Source organism: Rutidosis leptorrhynchoides, chromosome 1 (assembly GCF_046630445.1).
Source record: "Rutidosis leptorrhynchoides isolate AG116_Rl617_1_P2 chromosome 1, CSIRO_AGI_Rlap_v1, whole genome shotgun sequence".
Lineage (NCBI taxonomy): Eukaryota > Viridiplantae > Streptophyta > Magnoliopsida > Asterales > Asteraceae > Rutidosis > Rutidosis leptorrhynchoides.
The window spans coordinates 524,750,008-524,758,011 of record NC_092333.1 but is presented as its reverse complement, the minus strand read 5'-3'; positions in this window follow the sequence as shown (position 1 = coordinate 524,758,011).

Below are 8,004 nucleotides of genomic sequence, written 5' to 3'. Positions count from 1 at the left end.
GACTTCTTGTGAACTAAACCATGGTCTAATGCTACACGCTTTGATTACTAAACGTAATAATGACACACTTCCGAGTGAACTGGTATCAGTAATCAGAGAAAAATTGGACGGAGTAAGAAAAGAATCCAGATGCGAAAATAATAAGTTACAATTTGGTAAAGGAAAATCAAAATCCGCAGCGAAAAGAAGAGCACGACACCTTGAAAAATGTCACAAATGCGGAAAATGGTCACACGAAGGTAAATGTTCAAATAATCAAACCTATTCAAACACCGAATTTGTTACTTTATGCAGAGATGGACCGTTCATATGTTTAGAAGAAAAAACATTAAATGCTCGAGGTTACGCCTACGTAGCCATGGAAAATCAATTAGTCCGACTATCTTATGAGTGGGCTAGCGCATATCACTAAGAATACTATCTCAGAGGTAAGTTTGTACAGTTTTTATTTTTATTTTTATTTTTAACCTTTTGATAATAAACGCTAATTTGTTCGCTATAAAGTATTAAATTGGTATTCGATGAAATTAGGTCTTACGACCGAAATTATTGATATCATACAAAAATTTATTACATCACTGCGAAATTTAGCGTTTATTCTTAAGGAATAAATATCTTTAATCAATCAACTCAAAATATTTTAAAAATTCGTCATGAGTTAAATTAGGTCATGGAACCGAAATTACTTTACCGAAAAGAGGGGCGTATATTTTTGATAATATTTGATTGATTAAAGTGGGATAAAAGACCAAAAAGATTTTTAATTTTATTTTTACCATGTTTTTTTAAAATTAATATATAAATATTAATTTAATATTGTAAACTTATTTAAAATTGTAAATATTTGAAAAATTAATAAGTTTGTATGTATAAAAACAAAAATTAAATTTAAGTTTGGTGTGAATTTTTAATATTAATTTTTGAATTTTATGCATTTTAAATTTAAGTTGTGTGAATTTAAAAACAAAAATTTACTTTACCTCATTAAGTTAAAAATACGATTTTTAAAATTTGTCGTAAGTTGAAGACTAGGTCGTTGAGCCGAAATTTCTTTACCCGAGGGCGGGAGGAGAATTTTTATTATCATTATTTTTAATCTTATTGATTTAAAGTATGCCAAAAAAATTAAAAAAACCCAAAAATCTTTGCTTTTAAAACCGAGCTTTAAATTGACAAATTTTAAAATTTTGTCGAGGGACGGACTAGGACATCGTTCCGAAACGACCTCATCCTAAATAACAAGGGAAACAAAATTTTAAAATTAATTAATTAATTGTTTTATAAGTTAAGGTTTTTATAAAATAAAAAAAAAAGATACCGCTACTCGCGGAGTTTGTAATGGGTAAACACCGCGACTCGCGGAGAGTTTAAAATCCAGAAAAAAATAAAAGGGATCGATCAGACAGTCCCCAACATCCCACACCCAAAATACTGCGAAAACAGACACAAAATCCGAATTTTTTCACCATTTTTCATCAAATCTTTCACAAAATCATGTTGAGAAGAATGCTATCAAGGAATTACTCAAGTAAAACGGTAAATTTCTACATCAAAACACCCTTTAATCCGAATATTTAGTGTTCTTGAGCAATTTTATACCCAATTCAATTTTGATGCTTTTTAGTGTAATTATGCTTAAATTGTTTGTGTATTATGCTTATATAACCTAGATTGATGCTATTTAACATGATTAGAAGCCTTAAACTTCAAATTTTGAGTAATCTAGGGTTTGTGTTCTTGAGCAATTTGGGACTTTTTGATATAAACAGGTTATGGCCGATTTTTGTCATGAATTATTGCTAAATTAAGTAGTGTAACATGTTTAGGTAGTTAAATGATCCAAACTTTGAGCCTAAACATAATTTTTGAGAATTAAAGTGGACTTTTTCAAGTCTAAAATTCATGAACTTGATTTTTGAGAGATAATGCCATTTGAAACTTGTTTAATTGCTAATAATGATTATTTTGACATGTTATTTGAGTTGAATGCTTATGAACTTGGCGAACATTTTCGTATATGCTTATTTGAAAAAGTGTAGATTTGATAAAAATATGAAAATGAGCATAAGTTTGATATAAATTGAACATGTCATTGTAATTATTTTGATTGTTGATTTTGCTGACACTAATGCATATTTGGATGCACAAAAATTGTGTTTGATGTGTTTTGCAGACTGAAAGGGGTGAATCTTCATCCCAAGCTAGCATTGCTCCTCCTGAGAATGCGGAACAACAGGATGTTGATAACTATTACAAAAAAGATATACCTCATCCAGTTATGACATTTTCAGATATGCACGTGAAAGATTTGCACCCGAACTTGAGATTAGACAGACGTTGGATAGATTATCCAAAATACCAAAGGGGCTTGCTCACTCTTCATTCTAAAGTTGTTGAAGTACCTAGGGTAATAGAATGGGAACCGTTAGAAGCTGTAGGATTGGGCAAACAGATTAGAGAATTACTTACACAGAGGTATGGTAATTCTACTTTTAACGATTGGGTACGATTATTCAACATGCGTAGACCTGTATATAAAGCATGGTGTGAAGAATTATTGTGTAGTATAGAAATAAATGATCGGGTAGCTACTTTAACCGATCGAACTTTTATTAGATTTTTGTTAGGAGGTCCGATGCGCCACATGTCTCTACTAGACTTGGCTCAGGCCTTACTTATATATACGCCTGAGGAGCTAGCATCTGCCGATTGTCAAGGGTTGATATTAAATGGTAGGAAGATTGATGAAAATTTTGATACGCATGGTGTATGGAGTCAAATGACTAGCCATCACCGATTTAAAGGAGGAAATTACTCTTATTTGGATATAGATAGAGCTGAGTTAAGAGTAATTCACAGGTTTCTAGCGAACTCAATTACACAGCGAGGTAAAAATAAGAAAAAGGTAAATGAGCAAGATTTATTTTACCACATGTGTATTCGAGACCCACAAAGCGCTGTAAGTATACCTTATTGTGTGGGTTATTATTTATCGGATATGGTTAGGGGAATGAGACCGCACAGTATAATAGGAGGTGGTATATTTATTATATTAATTGCTGAGTATCTCGATGTGGATATAAGTCGGGGGGAATTATTAATCGAAGAACCAGAACCCCACGATACAATTGGTTTAAATATATATCATGGTACTAAGGTTTTGAAGAGGCGAAATAACGCCGCAGTAGCATATAGTGGAAGACATCCACAGGTTGAAAGAAATCAACAGCCAGGTAATGTGGGAGGGGGAAATGAAATGACAGAAATGTAAAGGTTTATAGCTTCACAAGAATATGAAAATGCTAGACATCGAGCATTTGAAGATTGGCAAGTTCATCAAAACCACATCATAGCTCATTGCCAACATGTAGGTAGAAACTATATTCCTACTCCAAAGCCCGTATTTCCTCCCTGGTCTATAGAGATCCAACCACCGTATCCTACTTATAACCCAGCTGAAGCATTCTATAACACATACGGTTATGCATGGAACCCCTACTGGTATCAGTATCAACCCTAGTTTATTTAGTTTTATTTATTTTATTTTTGTAATGTTACTACATTTAACACTTATGTTGATATTGTAATAGTTTTTATAATTTTCTAACTTTTATTATTAGATTTTACTAATTTTTGAATGTGGGGTAATATACCAAACTTCAAAAATATGTATATATGTTTGTAGTTTATCTTATGTACACAACAGGGTAAAACAACGCATTTTCAAAGACTGGCATTAAGTTCAGCAAAAGCAACTAATTTTGACGACAAGATGAAAAATAAATGGGATGTAACAACAAGACGGAATGAACAAATGATATGCACCATTTATCATTCAGCAAACAAACGCCAATATATTTGGAAACTTTGGTAAAATTTGATCATTTTTCTACACTAATCACCCTCAATAATTTAAATTGTTACTGATTTCTTGCAAATGAGGGCATTGCAAGATCTTAAGTGTGAGAAGGGGTTAAATTCTTTTGGATTTTAAAATTTTTACCTTAAACACTTGGTTAGCATTAAAAATACTAGTAACGCAGTAGTTGTATTAGAATCTAGTGCTCTCTGATAATAAAGAACAGCCCTAGTCTTATATACTGACTACCCAATTCTAGTAAAAATTTTCAAAATTTTCAATTAAATGAACTCAAAATCATGTTTATACATATTTATGAACGATAAAACTAGGTGTTAACACCGAAATTATTGTTACCTCGGAAAGGACATAAATTGAGAAACAAACCAAAATGTTAGAATTCATTTAAAATGGAATAGAGGACAATAAAAAGGAAAATAAAAGCCAAGTGTGGGAAAATTTACCAAGTTATTCAAAATATATATCGCATATTTTTGTACAAATAATTGAAAATACTTTTGTTTTGGAAGATAATTAACTGTTTTACCCGATGAAAGAAAAGAAGAGATGGATCTACACGATGAATCAATTCTATCATTAAAAGGAAGTAAAGTCTTCCGAAAGAGAAACGCGCTTCTTGATTTAGGTCATGAAGTTGTCGTCCAGACCAGCTGTAGGTTGACGAAAAATCTAGAAAAGTCATCACTAAAATCAGCAGGAAATCCACGGACCTCAGCATAAAATAGGGTCGCCAAGTGGTCAGACTTATCCTAACCATGAAAGGATCTGTCTTGTAAAATGAGGAGGACGCCGTGCAAATTAGCTTGATAAGATTAATGAATCAGATCCCCAGAAAGGATAATCTCCTTAAAGATTAAAAATCAGCATTTAAGCCTGATATTACTCAATCCTAGAGATTGACCTTAAAGATTGAGAATTACAAACTCATGGAATTCGATGATATCTAAACTCGAGCTTGAACAAGAAAATATTTTGATCAAATTAAAACCGATTTGTTTTCTGAAAACCCATTTTCAATGCGTTCATTACCATTGAATGTAAAATCCTAGGAATTTACCTGAAATTCATTAGGTCACCTGAACCAAATCGGGTGTCAACCGTAAGAACGGTGGTTGCATAGCATGGTCAAAGACAGGACCTTGTGTCAAACCGAAAAATTATAAGGGTGAGCTTTACTATTGATCCTACAAAGGATAGTAATTGCGTCCGACACGTTATAGACCATAATTAAAAGTATGTCAGGGGATATTGCCTTAACAGTTGCTTGTTCAACGCTTTCCTTTACAACCGGACGGTAGTTTACCGAAAGGTAATATACGGAGCAAGTATACTGGACGTGTTGCTTTCCTAATACAAGGTTAGCAAGTGGGTGACACAAAACCATAAGTTTTGAGCCAAAATTTTCAAATCTGAAACCCATAAAACCCACAAAAACATTTTGCAAACACCGGTGAAGGGTTATTCCGGAAAACTTATCTAGGGTAAAAGCTAGATTTAATTTTCAAAAGATCAAATGTTTTCATAAAGATCCAATTTTCTTAATGGATCTAAATTTTTATAGTCATGTGGGACTGTAAACCATAACGTTACTACCATTGTTTATACCGCCGTAAAGAAATCACTGATGTACAAAGTGTGAAGAATAAAGAAGTGATTCTAGTATTTCAAGACTATATTACCTGAGGACAAGCAACGCTCAAGTGTGGGAATATTTGATAATGCTAAAAACGAACATATATTTCATAGCATTATCCCTAAAGAAAGACAAGCTTTTAGTTGCAATTGTTCTATTTACAAGTGATATTCGTTTAAATAATAAAAGGTGAAGACAAAAGACAGATTCGACGAATTGAAGACGCAAACGACCAAAAAGCTCAAAAGTACAAAATACAATCAAAGAGGTTCCAATTATTGATAAGAAACGTCTCAAAATTACAAAAGTACATGATTTAAAACGCAAAGTACACGATATAAAATAGTACGCAAGGATGTTCGAAAATCCGGAACCGGGACATGAGTCGACTCTCAACGCTCGACGCAACGGACCGAAAGTTACAAATTAATTATGTATATAAATATAATATAATATATAATTAATTATATAAATTATATATTTATATTATATTTATATTATTAAAATCCGTCGGCTAGTAAAGATCCAAATTGGTGTGAGCTGTAAAGTCAAACTCCGCGACTTGCGGAGTTTGAAGAACAAAAATACCGCGACTCGCGGAGCTGTCCTGGACAAAAATGCCTATAAAAGCTCGCGCATTCTGAACGTTTTATATATCTTTTTCTTCTCCTCATTCATACGTAATATATATATATTTATATTTTAATTTTAATTTTAATTATAATTTCTAATAATAAGGGTATGTTAGCGAATGTTGTAAGGGTGTAAGTCAAAATTCTGTCCGTGTAACGCTATGCTATTTTTAATCATTGTAAGTTATGTTCAACCTTTTTAATTTAATGTCTCGTAGCTAAGTTATTATTATGCTTATTTAAATCGAAGAAATCATGATGTTGGGCTAATTACTAAAATTGGGTAATTGGGCTTTGTACCATAATTGGGGTTTGGACAAAAGAACGACACTTGTGGAAATTAGACTATGGGCTATTAATGGGCTTTATATTTGTTTAACTAAATGATAGTTTGTTAATTTTAATATAAAGATTTACAATTGGACGTCCCTATAAATAACCATATACACTCGATCGGACACGATGGGCGGGGAATTTATATGTACGAATAATAGTTCATTTAACCGGACACGGGAATGGATTAATAGTCACTAGAATTATTAAAACAGGTGTGAAATTATGTACAAGGACACTTGGCGTAATTGTTAACAAAGTATTAAACCTTGGATTACACGCAGTCGATATCCTGGTGTAATTATTAAACAAAGTATTAAAACCTTGTTACAGTTTAAGTCCCCAATTAGTTGGAATATTTAACTTCAGGTATAAGGATAATTTGACGAGGATACTCGCACTTTATATTTATGACTGATGGACTGTTATGGACAAAAACCAGACGGACATATTAAATAATCCAGGACAAAGGACAATTAATCCATGGGCATAAAACTAAAATCAACACGTCAAACATCATGATTACGGAAGTTTAAATAAGCATAATTCTTTTATTTCATATTTAATTTCCTTTATTTTATATTTAATTGCACTTCTAATTATCGCACTTTTATTTATTGTTATTTAATTGCACTTTTAATTATCGTACTTTTTAATTATCGCAATTTTATTTTATCGCACTTTTATTTATCTCAATTTCGTTATCGTTATTTACTTTACGCTTTAAATTAAGTCTTGTATTTATTTTTAATATTTTACATTAGGTTTTAACTGTGACTAAAGTTTTAAAAATCGATAAACCGGTCATTAAACGGTAAAAACCCCCCTTTATAATAATAATATTACTTATATATATATTTGTATTTTTATAAAGTAAAACAAATATAGCGTTAAGTTTTGTTTAAAAGATTCCCTGTGGACGAACCGGACTTACTAAAAACTACACTACTGTACGATTAGGTACACTGCCTATAAGTGTTGTAGCAAGGTTTAAGTATATCCATTCTATAAATAAATAAATATCTTGTGTAAAATTGTATCGTATTTAATAGTTTTTCCTAGTAAAATATAAGCTATTTCATATACGCCTCTGCGCACATCGACTCGCACCCAGCGAAATGAAAGAATTACAAAGTCAATTACAGGAACTTTTAGAGCGTGGTTTCATTCGACCAAGTACATCACCATGGGGAGTTCCTGTTCTGTTTGTCAAGAAGAAAGATGGTACATTCAGGTTGTGTATCGACTACCGAGAGTTGAACAAACTTACCATCAAGAACCGCTACCCACTACCGAGAATCGACGACTTATTTGATCAACTACAAGGCTCGTCAGTTTATTCGAATATTGATTTACGTTCTGGGTATCATCAAATGCGGGTGAAGGAGGATGATATTCCAAAGACTGCTTTTAGGACGCGTTACGGTCATTACGAGTTTATGGTTATGCCGTTTGGTTTGACTAACACACCAACTATGTTCATGGACCTCATGAACCGAGTGTGTGGACCATACCTTGACAAGATT